General features: G+C 42.7%; 1 protein-coding gene and 1 long non-coding RNA gene across 5 annotated transcripts in view; both read left to right on the top strand.

Annotated features, from left to right (window-relative positions):
- Positions 1-18,050, top strand: part of ABLIM1 (actin binding LIM protein 1) — a 190,297-nt gene that overhangs the window by 16,391 nt on the left and 155,856 nt on the right. The gene's annotated exons all lie outside the window — the stretch shown is intronic.
- Positions 7,054-11,885, top strand: LOC121072916. The gene is made up of 4 exons (XR_005821438.1): positions 7,054-7,496; positions 9,209-9,328; positions 9,982-10,176; positions 10,281-11,885. It is a non-coding gene; the product is annotated as an uncharacterized LOC121072916 (long non-coding RNA).

The raw sequence follows: 18,050 nt of genomic DNA, 5'->3' as shown, positions 1-18,050 counted from the left end.
GAGCCGTGTTGCCTCATTAGGAACTGCTGCCTGTGGGTAGGCTGATGGCTTGGGAGGAATCAGGAAACCTTGTGCAAAGGGTTGATGCATTAATCAAGGTGAGAATGGCAATGTCTCCACTAGGTGAAACAAAAACATTAAAAAATCCACTCTGATAACATATTGCTCCAGTCTGGTGTTTGGGTTTTCTGCCACGAGGCACAAAAATCCACATGCACGACACATGGTTAAGAGCTGTAAAGAGTTTGGGAGTGTGGATGTTGGGAGAAGAAAACCGAAATGATACTAGGGTATAGTTAAGTATATTTAGCCAGCACTGGGATCTCTGGCCTCCTTGAACTACAGAATGTATAACAAATCCAAAAGGATGGCTGAAGCGAGAAATCTCTCCCCCCACGCACTGTTTTGGTTGTGGACTTCCCTCTTGCGCTTCCATTGCTTACATGAAAGAACCAGAAACGTGGAAAAAGGGGAAGTAGATGTAAGCACTGTTATTTTAGAAGCAAAACCTGAAGCCAGAGGTTTCTGGACGATCCCTGAGTCCAGTAAAACTATACGGAGCCTTAGCTGCCTCCAAGAGGCACTTGGCAGAACTGAGAGAACGAGGAGTGTTCGGAGGGCTAACAAGGCTGCTCTGCCATGCTGTGAGAGCGTCGGGAGCTTTAATTGTTACCGCCAATGTCATTCAAGCCTGATTCCCACTGGAAGTTCCTCTCTGTTAATTATGGTCCTGAGGATGATAACTTGGCAACTGCAGCATTGCTGGTGTATCAGTTAATTAGTCATCTGGGCCGGATTGGAGGGAAGATGTTTCTTTACTCCCATTATAAACAGCTGTAGAGAGATGCAAAGGTTTTGAGGACAAAAAGTCCGTTTTCTACTTGTACAGTGTGAGGGCTGTGGGGTCCTGATACTGCTGTGCAGTTTTCATGCGTTCATGTTTTTGAAGGCACGGTGGTGCTTTTTTCACACTTAGAAGTCTACAAAAGCAGTTAATTTGTGGCTACTCAGTACAGCTCTTAAAAAGAAAAAAAAGAAAAAAGTTTTATGGCAGAATTGAATAATAACTTTTTATAGTTTCACAGGTGAAGGAGAGAGATCATATTAAGACTAAATTAAAGATACCCAGAGTGGTTTTCTTAGACAGATGTAGAGTAAGCATTTCTGAGATGGCTTTCGGAATAGTTTGCTCTGGTGATGTTGATTTCACTGTAGGGTTTTCAGTTTTTTTTTCAGTGCTGCTTGAAACAATGCAAACACCTGAAGTATATAGCTTATAGGATTCCAAAGCAAAACTTAAGCTGTAAGAACATGGCCTTTTAAGTGACCTCTGCCAGTTCACCCCACAATGATTTGACCTTCTCTTTATCTGATCCTGTTAATTGTAAGGAATATTTAATGTGATTTATTGTCCGAAGTGCAAGCTGTAGCATCTGAATGTTATTTCAGTTAAACTTTGAAGCTAGTGAGATGAAATGTACTTACATTGCTGAACTGGGTCACTCTCTTTCATTCTGAAATTTGATTCCGAACCTGCTCAGGAGCAGAGGTAATGCTTTTCTAAAACCATTATTTTGTTGTTAAGGCAGACAAAAGCCTCAAGCTGCTTTCTGTAATGTACCTCACAGATCCTCAGGTTGGCTTTTTCAAAGGCAAAAATAACTTACAGAAACGTCAGCAGAGGTGAGAAGTCATTATTTTAGAGCTAGTCAATTAAACTAACTGCAATGAAAACATGTTCTTTGTATGTGATGACAGAAAACAGTGATAAACGTGGTGATGTGTTCATACTGGTAAAGATATCCTACAATCTGTAATTATGTTCTTCCTAGCTTATTAATTAACTGATTTCTGTGGTATTTTTATGGGGAAGGGAGGGCTGTGTTCATGAGTAGGGCATTGCAGAATTTGGTTTGTGTCCAGTGATTTTCAGGACAGGCTTGTGGCTAAAACAGTGATCTACCTTGTCTGTCCTTAGGAGACTGGGACTGACTCCTGATATTACCAGGAAAAACCTCCTTGCTGTGCCTTTCGCTTGGCATATTCCCCAAGGTGTACTTTATCATGCTACAGGTGACCTGCCTTTGTGGCAGCAAATTAGAACTAAAAATGATCACAGGGTGCTGAGGTACCTGCTAGCAGAGCCCTGTATCTGCTGTTACAAATACCAGCAAGATTTGTAGGAGGTTTGTATTAACTTCAGGCTTCCAAAAAGATTCCGTGGACAGCTGGTGTTGTATTTTAGAAGCCCTTTAAAATCCAGAGCTAACACGGGAATAATCTTTTTTTGCAGCTGTATTGTTTTAGACGTGCCTTTCCTTGGAAACAGTAAGTGTAATTTCAGTGTTTTAAGATGAACATAATCAAGGTCAAGATATTAAAAATAAATACTGATTTCCAAACCATTGTCTCTCCCTTGACGCTAATCAGATCAGATCTATGAAGGCTGTGGTTTCCTCAGTGCCATCTAGTTTTGTTGTTGTTTGCATCTAATTTAGGTCACACGCAGTGAAATTGTTCTCAGACTGAAGTAAACCTGCCTGCTCTTGGCTGCAGTTTATAGGGTCATAGGGAGTTTGTCTGTGATACGTGAGAGCACTTCCCCAGCAGATGAAGAGGCTGAAGATGCACAGTGTGCAGTTGCTGCACAGATTTGCTTTCTTTGGGGGTGCTCAGGGCACCTCGGGGGCCTGCGGCTGGGATGCTCTCCGCTGGTCCTTTGCCAAAGCCTGTTTGGAGACATTGGTCATGGCTAAAAGTGTTGCTGCTGGTTTTGTCTTTATTCCTGCAGTTGTTTTTATTTTCCTGTTCATTTCTTCCTTTTGCTTTCCTTTCCTTCTCTCCTTTCTCCTCTCTCCTCTCTTCTTTTTCCTTTCCTTTACATTTTTTGTCCTTTTTCCTCTTTTCCTTCTTACCTTCTTTCTCTTTTTGTTTCTTTCTCTTTTTGTTTCTTTCTCTTTTTGTTTCTTTCTTTCCCTGCTCGTAGTAAACATTGACCGTATAATCTTTTCCTTTTACTCCTGAGCCTTCTGTCTTAAAGTGTTTGTTTTCCCGTTTTACTGCAGGCTGTTTTCTGGTGTGGTGTGTTCCCCTGCATTAAAAATGAAGTCTGAAAATGTCAGCTGTTGAATGGACAAATATCTCTAGTCATGAAATTAGAAATTAATGTTTTTCTTTTAAAGATTTTTTTTTTTTTTGTATCAGAAATATACTTATGAAAAGTTTGCCTTGTGCATTTAAGAATTCAGTACAAAAAAAAAAAGAAAGTGCTGAGGAACAATACCACTTTGTCACAAGGTTTTATTTTTGAGGAAAAACAAACTTTGGGGGGAACATGATGTAAGTCTGTTATAAGTATTTTTTTTACTTGTTTTTAAAACTGTAGAGATTTTCTTGAATACTGGTTGTGCTGGGTTTACCTTTCTAAGGGAAGCATTTCATCTGGGGCCTGCTCTTTTTCCTTGAGGAAACTGACACTAATAAACAAAGTAGCATTTACCCTGTCTGGTCAGAACAGTTGCTAAAGAATAAAAAGTAGCATTTGTCTCAAAACATGTGAGACAAGGTGATAAATTACCCATTATATGTACTTTTTTATGCTGACTGTAGAGATGACTTTCATGATTTGGCATGGAGGAGATGCTTATCTTTTGGGCAACTATGGGTAGGTTAGGTGAATCCTGCTCTAAAAATGCTTTGTATTACTGGAATTAGATTAACATTGGGAAGCCCAGCAAGGCTGGGGTAGGCGATGGGCATTGTGCCGAGTTGCGTTTACACTTCGTGAAAGACCAGTGCCTGAGGACTTTCTAATCTAAATGGACAGCAGAAACAGAGAAACAGTTTGTATCCTGAATTTATTTATTTATTAATAAAGAAAACTATTTAGAGCTATTTTAAATGATTTTGACTCTGATAAGTTGCTGTAAAGGAGCTAAATTGGCATGCAAATTGCAGAGTCCGTCAAAGAAGCACAAATAAGCACAGTTCATCAAATGGATTAACCATGACATGTATATATAGGTGCATGTAAGATGTTGATAAGTGAGTGACAGACCCTGAATCAAGTTAATAAAATTCACTTTGCATGGCAGAGTCATGGATTCTTTCCTCTAGATGAAGGGAGACGTGTCGTTTTTCAGGGAGTGCTTTTAACCAGAGGTACCTGCTGACACTTTGCTGTTTGGGGAGAACAGTGAAACAGACGTCGATATCCATCCGACACCTTTTTAACTTTGTTCATTACAGTCTGGTACATAGAGAATCCATGTAACATCTCTCGCTGCGGCCCGCAGGGCCCGCAACGGGGTGTTGGCTCGGATGGTAGAAAACCCGGGCTGAGGGCCCGGAGGAGTCCGGGGAAACCAGCGGCACCTGACGACGGCTGAGGCGGCGCGGCGGGGCCCCCTGGCGGCGGGAGGCGGGACGCTGTGGGGCCGCCGCTGTGGGGCCGCCGCTGTAGGGCCGCCCCGGGGCCGGGTCAGGGTGCCCTGTATCGCACAGCTTGTTGTTCTGCCCCTGTACTCTGCTCCATAATCACCTGCCATTTTCCCCCCTTCTCCGGCTGCACTCAGCATTCCCTCTGTAGCAGTGGGTTAAATGCTGTCGCCGAACTGTGTGTCCTCACCTAAAAGTCATCCTGTAAAAAGGGGTTGGAACACAGCGTGGTTTTGATGAACTTTCATCAAAAAGATTGTGCATTTAGATCAGAAAGCAAGATTTAGAATCATTGGGATCACCTTTTTGTTTCTTAACCACAGCTATGATATTTATTCATACATATTCTCACAATATTCCCTCTGATTTAACAGATTATGAACCTTTTTACTGGATTTGGACTTATGAAGCTAAATAGTTGTAGTCCTATAGCCGTAGTTCCACTGAATTTAATCACCTTGCTTTCATGCTGTTGTGTGTAATCAGCTTACCCCTTGGGGCCAACGAACACCTTTGCTGGTGGTTTGTTTGTAGGTACTGATTTGATTGCCATTAGCCATCCCAGAAATCCTGAGAGAGAAAGCTTTGCTTTCCTAGCTATAAAATGAGTTTCAATGAGAGAAAGGTGAAATGACTTTTAGCCACTGTTACACATTCTTGTGTCCAAAGGAACTTGCTTCCTGAAATTTGGCTTCTGAAGTCTTCTGTAGTCGCATCAGTATCACTCTAAACAGCGGCCTAGCCCTGGAGCAGGTAAGCTTTGGTCTTCTTTTTTGGGCTTCAGATATCACAGAGTTGTAATTGCACTGTGTGGCCTCCCTGGAGCACCTTCATCCTTCCAGGTGATGGCTCTGGAATTACAGGTTTCACCCACAGAAGAGTCAGTTCTTCAGGAACAGGCTGATTTAATTTCATGGCGTAGCAGGTATGTGAAACTTAAGGCTCTGCAGGTCTTTGCATAAGGCCTTACAAGTTCAGTTTGGTCACAGAGTGAGGAGTCCCCATCCCAGATATTTTTGCCAGAGGCACTCTCTTCACTTAATCTCCCAACTCCTTTAATCACTTTTCATTTCCCTTGGCAAGAGGGTCAGTGTCCAGTCGTTTTCTACAGTATCTCTGTTTCCTCCCGGTGAGCACTGAAGTGTCAGGAGCGACCAGTCTGCCTGTCCAGGCTAGGCTGGTATCCTTAGCCTTTTCCTCAGTGGTGAAATTGCACATGCTTCCAGGGGAGAGAGTAAGGAAATTGCAGTGAACCTGAAATGAAACACCAACATACTTTTCTGTCCACACCAACCACCCTCAAGGCAGCCATACAGAAGTGTGTGTGAGGGACCTCTGTTTTCTCTGTCTCATAAGTGCTTTTTATTAAAGGTATCCATCATACTGAACTGCAGTGTTTCCGTGTTTCCCCATCATTGGGAGGATGTAGATCTTGGTAAGTGTAGTACGTATGTTACGCTAGTAGGAGGTGAAAATCTGTGTATTTTTTAGTATGGTGAATTATGTTAGCTTTGGCATATTCTGTTATACTATAAACTTACTGAGTCTTGGGTATAGGAAACGAAAGTCAAACAGCTGCCTTTCTTCTGCCCTTGCGAAGCCTGGCTGTTTATTAGCAGGGCAGCTTTGCAGCCTTTTTCCACCCTGAGTCACTGTGGTTTGTCAGCCACTCATACCCTGTGTGTGGGGTCCCAGAGCAGCAGCTAGGCTGTGCAGGTGGCTTATACCTCCGTTCCCTTCCACTGACTGAACATCCCTCTCCTTCACCCCTTGAGTTGGGTTTTCATGTGCAGAAATGGATTGAGATACCAGATAATGTCATGCTGAAACAAACAGGTGGGGCAGGAATCAAGGTACCTGCATCTCTGTTGCTGTAGTGGTGTTATTCTTTCCTTGTTATTTCCTTTTTCCTGTTACTATTCTTTGGAGTAATAAAAGCTGCTGGTCGCCAAGCAGAAGAGAAAAATTCTCAGAATTTTAATGATGTAGAACAGTTAAGATTTTGTCTGGCTCTATGTGCATCCTGCCTCTACTGCCTGTGGCAGAGAATAGTGTGAGAGGGACTGTTAAAATCATTTATGGTGCTTTTTCTGTTGTTAGGGTAAGCTGGTGGCCTGCTGGCATCCTTTCTGCTTCTGCACCCTCATCTCTGCGTTATGGGAGAGAAGTAAGCAGTATCCTGTTGGATCCCTCATTTAGTCCAAACCCTCTGGACAGTCTCTCTTCCCCCTGTCTTGCTGCCATTGAACAGGAACTTGTTCTTTCATTCCTCTCAGCAGTGCAGGCTGGAAATCTCCAACCATTTTGTTCTGTTTTCCTGCCAGTGCGCAACCGCAGTGGCAGTAAGGGAGCAGGTCCCCCTCTGTTTTGGGTAGGGGAACTTAAACTGCAAGACGATTTCACAGCAATCTGTTACATAATACTGCGCAAAGTGAAAAGTAATTAATGTGGAGGTGGAAAAGATACCCTTCCTACTCAGTGCAAAGCCGGCTTGTCTTTCCGACAGAGATAGTTACCTCCTACCTCTTCATTTCCATGAGAGGCTCTCTCAGAATCCTAAAGATGAGAGAAAATAATTGGAAAATTGTCTTTAATCTTTCACAGAATCTGGCAATACAATCAAAAGGTTGAGGCAATGTTGTTCTGTCTTCTCAGCTGCTTAATATTTGGAAATGGTGAGCGAAGAAACAAGCAAGTGGAAAACGACCCCAAGTCCCCTCCCCAGGACTGCAGAATTCTACGTTTTTCATCAGACCAACCAGATTCTCATTTTGTGCCACACTGGCAAAAAAACGAAGTAACCTTCTGAAAGAAATGAATTTTCCCTGCACATCTGAAATCACAGTGTTGTGGTGTGTGGAACTTAGGAGCCCTTTGGACTGCCTAGCTCCAGTTACTGGAGAGTTACTGCTGTTATTGCAGAATGTAACGAGATGAAACTCCCCTGAAGATATTCCCTGCCCAGAAGTTGATGGGACTGCTCATTTTGCTCTGTTACACCCTTTTTTAAATGGCTCTTCATAAAGATTTGTTTTGCAGCAGTTTCAAGTTATATGAGGGTATGATAACAAGAACAGTCTGGCTAAACCTCCTAGCTGATGCTCATCTGACTTAGACAATGTATAATCATAGATAAAAATACCCTGAGCTTGGTTACATCCTAAAAATACTCTTCAAAATTCATAGCAGCTGTTACTAGAAATAATTTACTATTGGCTAGGAGGTACAGCAGAAGCTGAAAAAACAAAGACTAAATGTATATTTTTTCCCCTCAAAGATTCATCTTGACTTAAATACTCCACGTTCAGACTAAAATCTTTCAAGCCCTTGCTCTTCTTAGGCTGCTTATAAGGACGGAAGTGGGCAATTGGATTATTTTCTTAGGTTCCTTTCTTCGTACCTTTTCTGTTTTATATCAGTAGCTGAAATTATAAATGGTATAGGAAAGGTAGATAAGGACCATGTATTTTCTTTCAGCAAAAATATCAGGGCACTCAGTGAAACACAAATGATTGGAAACCTATAAGGGGAAAATGAGTTTTTGGCTAGGCTTTGAAACTTATGGCAACAGGCTTTTATTGAAATCACGAAATTAATGAAATGAAGAAAGAAATTGAGCCACTGAAACTAATCTATCAAAACGCCTATGCCTAGTTGTACTGAAATTAGGAAATACTGGTTCTGAAGTCCTGGGTTTAAGATGAGGAGTTATACTTACCCACCGTCCTAAGAGCATTGTAGGACTGAAGAAAGTAAGGGAAAGAGCAATAGCTGTATTTGGTTATGCATTTATTTTCTTTCAGTCAAGAACACGATCGATTTTTAGTTGCCCAGGTGGTGACCAGCCTGGGCATGGCACCTGTGCTTCTGGGACTGTCCAAGCCTGAGCTGCTTTTCTGAAATAAATCCCCTGAGCTGCCATTGTTCAGGCCAGTGCTTTTCTGTAGAGTGCCAGCCCAGCTTGTACTCTTCAATAGTCTTTGCATTAGCTTTCTTCGGGGGACCCTGAAAACTGCCTGCATCACAAGAAATGCAGTCACAGGAGTGTGTTTATTTGCAGAAACATTTTCAGTGTCCTTTCAAAAATCCAGAGAATTGTCACTAGAGTATTAATGTCAGCGCAGTAAATTTTTTGTTTGAAAAAGTCTGTACATCCTTTGATTTTCTTTTTTAAGTTTGAGGTTTTGCTTTTCACTGTCAGAACTAACTTTAAAATCCACAAAAACTGTAGATCATGTATTTAGATATTGTTTACTGCTTTTGAAATAATTTATCGTTTCCGCCAAGACCAAATTACTGTATATGTTTTGCAAGTGTCACCCTTGCACAAATGTTGCCTTATGACACCTTTTAAAATGCGCTGTGTGCTTCACACGCGTGTGTTCTGAATGTGAACCCAGTTCACTGGTAAACTTTCTATAATCCTGTCCATTGTCAACCCCCTACAGTCACTGGAGCAGACTGTGTTTTGTGGAAGTCCTGGCAGAAAGTGCCTTTTGTATGCAGTGAAAGCAGCCGATGGCAGGCGTGCTAATCACCTTACCTCTGGGGTCTTCTGAAGCCATAGCAGCATTAATCGTGTTACCAGCTGCAGGCCGCGCTCTGACCTGCCTGTGGAAAAGATGCTTCTGTTTGCAGAACCCAGACATGGCGTGGACGTACTTTGCATCATGATCTGAGTGCTTGAATCTTGTTGCTGTGCGCTGCTCAGGGGCTGCTGTACAGCACCCTACAGGCAGCTGCATTTGCCCACTGGTTCTTGTTTGTGCAGGAGCTGTAAGAGTGATGGCACTGCATGGAAACGGGATGCACAGGATCTTAGAGCTTATCAGCTGAAGGCTCGGATGCTGCATGGCACGTGCTGACGCTCTGAAGTGCATCTTTTTAGTTGGTAAATTCCTCAGTCCCCTTCTGTGTCTCTGTTTTTCAGTGCATAAGGGAAGGTGGGCTCCAAGCCATGTCAGACCTTCAACTTGGATGTCCTAGGTTGGCAAGCCCTCTTTGGATAGTTGCTAGTACACTGAAACAGATGTTGTGGGAAGACTGGAAGTATAGGTATTTTCCTGCATTAGTACTGCTTCTGATTCCAGAATTAATCTGGAAAGCACAGAAGACAAGACCCCTTTTTTTTTTTTTAAATTAAAAAAAATTGAAAACTAATGGAACCATTCATGTTTTTCATCCTTTCTCTAAAACATTCCTTATCCCTAGAAGTTTTTCTCTAAATTATTCTGTGTCTTTTTATAGAAGAAAAATACACTTCAGAAAATAAATTCTATTGGTCTTTGTGTTGTGTGCTGCCTGAACAGCAGGTACTTCAGTGAAAATCAGCATCTCAATGCCTTCAATCAGTTCAGTAGCATTTAAGAGTTTCCATGTAGGGACGTAGGGACTGTAAACTTCTGCAGGCCATCAAGTGCAAACCAACTGTGAGCTTAGAAAAAGAAAATACAAAGTGTATTTCAGTGGGATATATGTTCTTCTAGAGGATAAATGTTCATGGAATTTTATTGTGTGAAGCTTAGTTTTTTTTTTTCCTTTTAGTTTCCCATCTGTGCACATGAAATAGCTTGCATCCTGTGTCAGACAATTGATGTTGCTACAGCTGAAATGAACAGTCCTGGAAATGTACACTTACCTTTGATTTTGGAAGTAATTTTTATGAATCTTAGGGGTCTAGAATTACAGACTATTCAGACACTGCTAGCAAAATATTTGGGTCATTGTTCAAATAATTAGGTAAGTTTGTAATGCTCTCTGGGATTAATTTGACTGAAAAAAGTATAAACATTGCATCTTCTGTTTGTATCTATTTTCATTGCGCTTTATTTCTAACTTCGCAGCAGAGCAGAAGCTTCATGAGAGCTGGTACCGTGGAGGACACCTTGCTACAAGTAGCTGCAGTATCAAACTGGATGTCCCGAACAGTTGTTATCTAAACTATTACATTAGATAATCAGTAATGTCTTATCTGTTCCTATTTTTAAGGTATTGAGATTCTGTTGTGTTTTTTTTTCTGTTGTGTTTTTTTTTCATACTATTGTTTTGTTTTGTATTTAAATGAGAATGAGATTTTTCTTGATTTTCGCAGCTGCATAGAATAGAATAGAATTCTGAATAGAATTTCCTTTACCAATTATAAAAGGGGTTTGGTGAAAGGCAGATTGTACAGTAGCTGCCTGCTTAGCTGACAGGTGAGAGATTTATTAGGGGGCTGTATTATGTTTGTTGATTTATTTATTATTAAAAATCCCTGGTATCACTTATGTTCTCTTCTATATTTTTGGCTTCTGGTAATCAAAGTCATAAATGGAACAGATGTAAACTTTCCCGGTCTCTTTACAGCGTAGACCTGTAGGAAACTTATGACAAAATAAATATATAAATAAATCTCTTTTAATATTCTCCCAGTATTTTTTTGACTGTAACTGCAATAATTTTATCCATTTTATAAACTCAAAAGCCTAAGAGCTGTTAAAATTGTGGACTTAGTAATTGTCTTTTTGTTTTGATAGCTGTACAGTGTTACTGCAGTGTAAAAGCCAAACAAAGCAGTCAGTAATGTTAATATGCAGTTAAATTTTTAAAAGTCACAGGAGAAGCCAAGGGAAAACCTTACAATTCATATCAGAGAAGCAGGCAAATAGGTGGGGTCAGTTAAGGAACTGGAAAACCGGAAAGACTTACGAATATTCCCCGGCCCCTTGGCTGTCTGGTTAAATTAGGCAGATACCGCTTACGTGGCTTTGTGTCTGTAATGCCTAATGTTATTTTATCTTGTCTAGAAAATTCACCTGATGGGTGAAGATGTATAGGTTTAATGCCGGATTTATGAGACTTCTCTCTCTGACGTTAGAATTCCCTTGCTGTAGCCCCACGTTCCCAGAATGCCTGTAACAGGGAGCAGGATTAGGCAGCTGTCAGCATCGCTTCCCGTCATTTCAGAACGACTGACTTGCCATTGTGGATGACTCTGACTTCTCCCTCTCATTTTAAAAATTTAAATAATTGGTGGCTTTTAATTAAAAGACTTGCTTTAATCCATTGCTAGTGAAGCAGAGAGCTGCTCTCAAGTGTCTAGCGCTAATGTACGTATAATAATGTAGCACGGGGTCTAGAGAATATTTATGAGCGGCTGTGTATTTTCTCTGAAGATTCTAAGCTATTTTGCAGGACTTAGATTTTAATATTGAAAGCTGCTTTGAACAAATTTGGGTACTCCGGTTGCTGGATGCTGCAGTGAGAATGCTATATGAAGTTGTTAAGGGAGTAGGGAAGAAAGCATTTTACAATGAAAAAGCTGTAATACTAAAGAGTTTAAGTGACTACTGCAAATATATTTCTGTCCATATGTGTTTTTTGACTTGAATTTTGACTTAACTGAAATGGAGTGGTGGAGGTGGATCTTCTCTGTCCCCTAAAAATAAATAAAAAACCTTAGAAAAACACTTGGCTAATTTTTTTGGATACTTACTAACTTTGTGTACCATAGTTTTTAGGTGCCTATTTCAGCTACTTAGAATTTTATTTTTGAGAGGTGGCATGCAGATAGCTTTAATCAGGCAAAGCAAGACATTCTGTGTGAAGAATTTGCCCGCAAATTTTGTTTTCCAGTTCTGTTGACATTCGTGTCTTGACCCTTTACTGCATTACATTGCCTGTTTTAAACAGTATCAGGGACGGCCCCAGCAATATGAATATGGTGTTATATTTGGCCTGCTCTCCAGGAAGGGTTCTCATGCAGTCCTATATAAACAGAAAGATGATCACTTAAACTAAATTGCTATAAAAAGCATGGGCTATGTTTCTGGAACTGTCAACCTTTTTTCTTTTTCTTTGTTTTTTTCTGAATAAACACTTACTATTCAGCTGAAACTGTCTCTCAGAAACATCCTAAGATGAGTCTGTACCTGTGGGCAGGGTTGCTTATTAGCTTTGCCTGAAGACTTGCTGAATAAGGTAGAAGGAAGAACATCACATATGTTTTCCTTATGCAGATACACCTGACACAGTTTCTGTTTTTGCCCATGAAGGTGTAAGTACAAATGTCAGCAATGCTTGGAATAGTTTTTAGAACTTGAGACTTATTAGCAAGTTACTGATGCAACAGAGTAGAGAAAATAAAATCTACCATTTCTCTTGAGGCCTCATCATGACAAATAATTTCCAACGGCTTGCTTCTTTCCTTCCTTGTTTAATCTCCTCAAGAGCAGAAAGTTACCACAGAGCACTAGAGTACCAAAGGCAGTCAGTCTGTCCGGGAGCAGTACTTTTAACAAGTGTTTGTCTGCCCATTGACAAGGCTGGAAATACAATAGTATAATAAACAGACGCGTGATGGGGAAGGAAGACATAAAATTCACTCCACTCCACAGGACACGTTACTTGGGCTTTTTGTTTCTAACTTTCACCAAGAAACTGCTGTGAGTAAGGAATGTGGCAGATGTTTGGCCTAGTAATGATATCAACGTTGGGTATTTTGGGGGTAAATTATACTTCAATAATCTTAAAGATGTTTGTCTTCTGTTCTCTGTGGATTTCTGCTATCTGCTATCGCCACACAGCTTCTTAGGCAATTTTTGTAATTTAAAATAGTGTCAGGCTTGACTCATCCTCGAGTGAGCTTGGGCAAAGGAGACAGGGGATGGCTGCCTGCACTTGGGCAGGGCTGCAGTCCTCTGCCTGTGTCGGGGCCGAGATGGCATTGCGGCACAGCGGTGGGCTCCCTGGGAAGGTGCTGCTGGATACCTTGTGAAATCTGACTGCGCTGAGGTTCCTGAAACCATATCAGCAAGAAACAAAAACGAATTTCAGGTCCAATTCAACTGAGGTAGTTATAATTTGTTTCCCTAATCCGTGTGTAACTGCTTGATGTATTTTTAGATGCATCACTGAATAGCTCTCTTTAAAGATATGATAGGTTCCAGTTACTTGATTATAGTACTTTTCACGTCTTGTCTCCGTGTGGTATGAAATTGTTGCAGTCCACATAAGAGACAGCTTCTAGTCTTAAGCATTATAGTTTGATTATACAGCTAATGCCCACTCCAGTTAGTCTCCTGATGTTTTGGTAAAGTCATCCCCCACAAGGCTCTCTTCCTTGAGTATATCTTCATTAAGCTATGTATTTGAATGCATGCAGGCAGAATACTCAGCTAAGTAACAGGTCACCTTTGCCCTTACCTCTTTCCATCTCTGTTTTTCCTCCCTGGTCTATCTTCAAGTGTGTTTTGTCTTAAAGGGAGTAGGGCAACCTGTGTGTGTCTGAGAATTCAGATTTGACCATTTTTCATTCTATGCAAAATAAAGGCAGTGAAACAAAGACCATCGAGCAGTTCAGTAGCAAAGAGAAAAACTTGTTCATGGTTGAAAGTAATCCTACCAGTTTCAATACCAGGAAATTCTCAGGCTTAAGACAGTCTGCAGTGCTCTGGGTGTATAGATTTACCCTGAAACAGTACTCCTGCTACTGTGCTTGGCATCAGTTTGCAAATCTTATTCTCTGAACTTGAAACTCCTACCGCTTACTGCAGTGGGACTTCTGCTTGTCAGGGCTTTGTGTCAGCCTACTTCATAGCCCAGTAAGGGCTGTAAAGTTCTCTGGATTCTCTGGAACAAGTGGTGCTACCTATGGAATCTAGAGCCCAGTGTGGATGGCTGGCTCACATTCTGTAATGCGGCATGAAGTTTGGTCTGTTCCTACTCCCTCTTCTGGGTGAGGGTTACATAAGAACTTGCAGGAAATCTACAATTTAAAGAAGCCAAAGCACTCTTCAGGATTTACAGTTTTTTTCCAGTCTCACTGTTAGACCTACGACAAGTATAAACAACCTTTGTTTTCTAGTACACATTCATTTTAACCCATGAGAGAGAAGCGGTGCGTCCAAGATTCTTCAGGAAGTCTGTGGTGAAGGTAAGACTTAACCTCTGGCATCTTGGGTGCCACTGCAGGCTGTTATTTACCCTTCTTCATGCTCCTTCGTGTTTCACTCTTTCCCCTCAGAGCTATGTACTGATAGGACAGACACTTCCACAATGAGGCGTAGTGAAATAATGCTAGAGAGAGAGAATCACCATCACCCTGTCGTGCCTAAATATGCGTGCACTCAGGCGTGCACGCACACTTGCGAACTCATAGTCATTTAAATAGGTGACAGCATAAGGACAAATTCTCCTGCGTTTATACCATTTCAAGTTCCCTTGACAGTACAACTCAGTCTCTGGAGCTGCAAAGGTTTGCACTCATCTGAATTTCAAAGTGGCTGGTGAAGCCTTCAGTTACGTGTAACCGCTGTGCTGGTTTTCTCTAGGAAGTCGGTATCACGCTAGTCTGATCGGTGGAATGCTGCTCGACGTCTCCAGAGCTCGCTGCTTTGCAGATATGTAGGGCATAAATACAGATTAACTCTTACCCTGCGCCAGCTTGGCACGTACAAGAAAGCTGCTCTCCCAATTAGCTACAGGCAGAAAGCTTGTCTGGCTAACGCTGTTCTTTTAGAAATGCTGTACGAGAGTAGAAGGTGACTTAAAAGTTGTGATCCTTGGGAAGATGTGGTATTAGAGAAAGCAGGGAATGCTGCCTGCAGCTTTTTGTGGAAAATATGGGGAAGATGCTTTGGCAAGCAGAGGGAGTTTCTTCTCAGCTTGTGTTGCCTCCCATCTGCCTGCTTGACTTTGTTCCTCTCGGCAAGTGTAACTTCCTTGCATTGTCGACTGCTGCAAGGGTGTTGTTTGAAGGAAATGGGTCGTAAAAACTTTGTTAAAGGCTTAGTGGGAAATGGTAAGAGCAATAAATCTATCAGAACAGGTTATTCCTGTCCCCAAATGAGGCAGCAGCCAACCCTGGTTGTAAGGAAAGTCTCTGTTCAGTGACTGCTGCCTGATCCTTCAGCCTACGTCCAGCTCGGAAGACTACTGTAAAATTCAGACGGTTTTGGTTCCTTTGCTGTTCCTTCTGTAGTCTCTGCGTAAAGTCTGCGCTTGAGGAGAAGCCGAGGGCTGTCAAGTACAGCTCAAGTGACAGCTGGCATCATCCGCGGCGTTCAGCTGCCATCGCCTTTGGAGTGGAGCCTGGCGGGGTGTCGTGTGCTGTTCCTGCGGTCTGTGACGGGACGGCAGGGACCTGTCACTGCTGCCCCCCCCCGCTGGTTGTCCCTCACCAACCTTCAGCGGGAACCCAACCTGTTGTTGAGGGGACTCAAGGTGGGGGAAAGGCTGTCTGACCTGTTACTGGGGTTGCTCTTCCGGAGTACACGAGGCTTTTTCTGCCAGGTATTCAAGGGAAATACTAAAAAATCCCCCTGCTTTGGTTACTTGGGTATCAGAAACAAAGGAGTAACAGCCTTGCGGAAGAGCACCTCGAGTTACAGCTGTCTCACACTGCCATCGCCGGGAAGATGATGCAGGGCTGTTTGTTTCTGTTTGCTCTCCAGCCTTCTGTGACAGCTGACACAGTCCGATGGAGGGACATAGAAACGATTCATCCAAATTAAACAAGGATGTGAATTCAGAGTAGAAGGTGCTCTGATTGATCTTAATTTATTCTTGTAATGAGCTAACTGAAATTAAGGTCACTCTTAGTTATGAACAAGAGTGTCCACAAAAGGCTTTAAAGTACTTTATGTAATTCATTCCAAAAGTTAATTCGAATTAATTTTCTGAAATGTCTGCAGGCAGAAAACCCATTATAGTCCGTGTTTGAAGACTGCAAGCACTCAAAAGTAAATCTCCCTGTGCCATAACAAGTCATTATAACAGAGCGACACGGCGGTGTCCCAGTGGGCTGCAGGCAGCCCTGTGTCACACCACATCGCCACGTCCCCTGTGCCCAGGTCTCTCCTCCGTGCACAGCCATGGCCTCAAGCCCGCACCAGGGACTAAGGGCTCCTGCTGAACATGATGCATTTTACCTACCTCCTACTCCCGGTGCAGTAATTTACATTTGCTTTCCCCTGGCTCTGACGTATGGCACCTTCACCCACAGCTGAGCAAGTCAGTCTTTAGACACATTTTCCAGAGTTTCATCCAGAATTTCTGCAGGGGTTCAGCTGCTGGGAGCGAGGAATGGCAGGCTCCCAGGGAACACAGCTCCTGGTCTGGCTCCGTGCTCTGAAGGCTTCCTGAGTGCCACGTCCCACCAGTTAGCCCCAGCCTGCGACTTTGGTGGCTGCTGTTCTCACTGGTGACTCAGAGAAACTCGTTTTGAAAAAGCTGAGTCCCACTTCTGCATTCAGGAGGGTTGGGAGAACGGAGGAAAGACTGGGGACTGCTCTGAGCTGTGAATTACAGCTGGATGGCACTGGTGCTGTGCCTGTGCCACTCTGCCACATGGAAAAATTGTGCTTGAGAGTGTTCTGATGGATGCCTTCCTCTGCCGCTCAGGGAAGTATGTCTGAACTACTCCTGGTTCAGGTTCTCTCTTATGCTACTGTATTAAAGGACTGTGCTGCTCTCAGGCACTAATTCAGCAGCCCAGGAGATCCCTTTCATACTCAGAGCTGCTCAGAAAAGGCTTCCACTCTTATGGGGTAATTCTAAGGGATATTTAGAGGGTTTGTTTGTTTGTTTGTTTGTTTTTGTCATCTAGCCCCTCAGATGCCAAGTGCATTGCCTTCCCAAGAGCTGCAGTCCCTTGCTACAGAATTGGTTGTTTCCACAGTAGTGCTGCTGTGGAATATGGCAGTAATGAGACGCTGCGCTGGGATCACAACTGAAGAGCTGGTCCCCTCTGTGACAGACACTACCCAGTCAGAAAATACTCTGCTACCTTAAAGCCTTGCTTGTGAAGCTGTAGCTACACTGGGCTAAAGACAGGCAGCGAGCTGTGTGTGGAAATCATCCAGGAGCTGAAGTCAGCGCAGAATGTGGCTGCCCGCTAATGAAGTTGTTTTTGTTGCTGCAGTACGGGCTGGGTGCTGGCAGGCTGTCAGCTCCCTAGCATCCTAGCATGCTCCCAGCGCCTGTGTAGGTGATGCTCGTGCTATTCTGGGGACGGCCAAACCTTATCTCACATGTTTCGAGGGTGGAGGCGTTGGCCCTCGCTTCTGGAATAAATACTGTCATCTCGGAGCACAGGGATGTATTTCTGGCCCTCTGGTGGGGCAACCAAGGACATAACCTGGTGGTCACTTGGGCTGGCAACAATGTCAGCTTGTTTGTCCAGCCTTGCTTCGGAGGCTGTGGGCTTGCAGAGCCCTTACCTCTCCGGTGTGTAATGGGGCTTACACAGGGAAAGAAGTTTACGTGGGAATTCCTTTAAGGAAAGATTTGGAACCGTCTTCCCCAAGAATAGTTTTTCCTGAAATAGAAATTTGTTTTTCCTGAGCTGCAAACAAGAGTTGTCACTACAGGCAGGTCTGGAACACGTATTTCAACAACTTTTAAATAAGCATTTGTATTATTTAGTGCTAGCAGCGACCAGTTTGTCACCTCTCCAAGGCACTGGAGCCATTGAAATATTTCCAAGGTATTTCTAACCCATCTCCTGTCAGATTGCCTTATGATAGCTTTACTCACAATGTGCATTGAAATTTATGAGAATTCCTTTAGATTTGGGTGTGTTTGTGTTTTGTTGGAAAGGAGTGAAGTTGAGTAGGAAGCAGCGCCTTTAGAGA

This window comes from Cygnus olor, chromosome 7, assembly GCF_009769625.2.
Source record: "Cygnus olor isolate bCygOlo1 chromosome 7, bCygOlo1.pri.v2, whole genome shotgun sequence".
In the NCBI taxonomy this organism is placed as follows: Eukaryota; Metazoa; Chordata; class Aves; order Anseriformes; family Anatidae; genus Cygnus; species Cygnus olor.
This window is presented reverse-complemented; position numbering and strand designations above follow the sequence as displayed.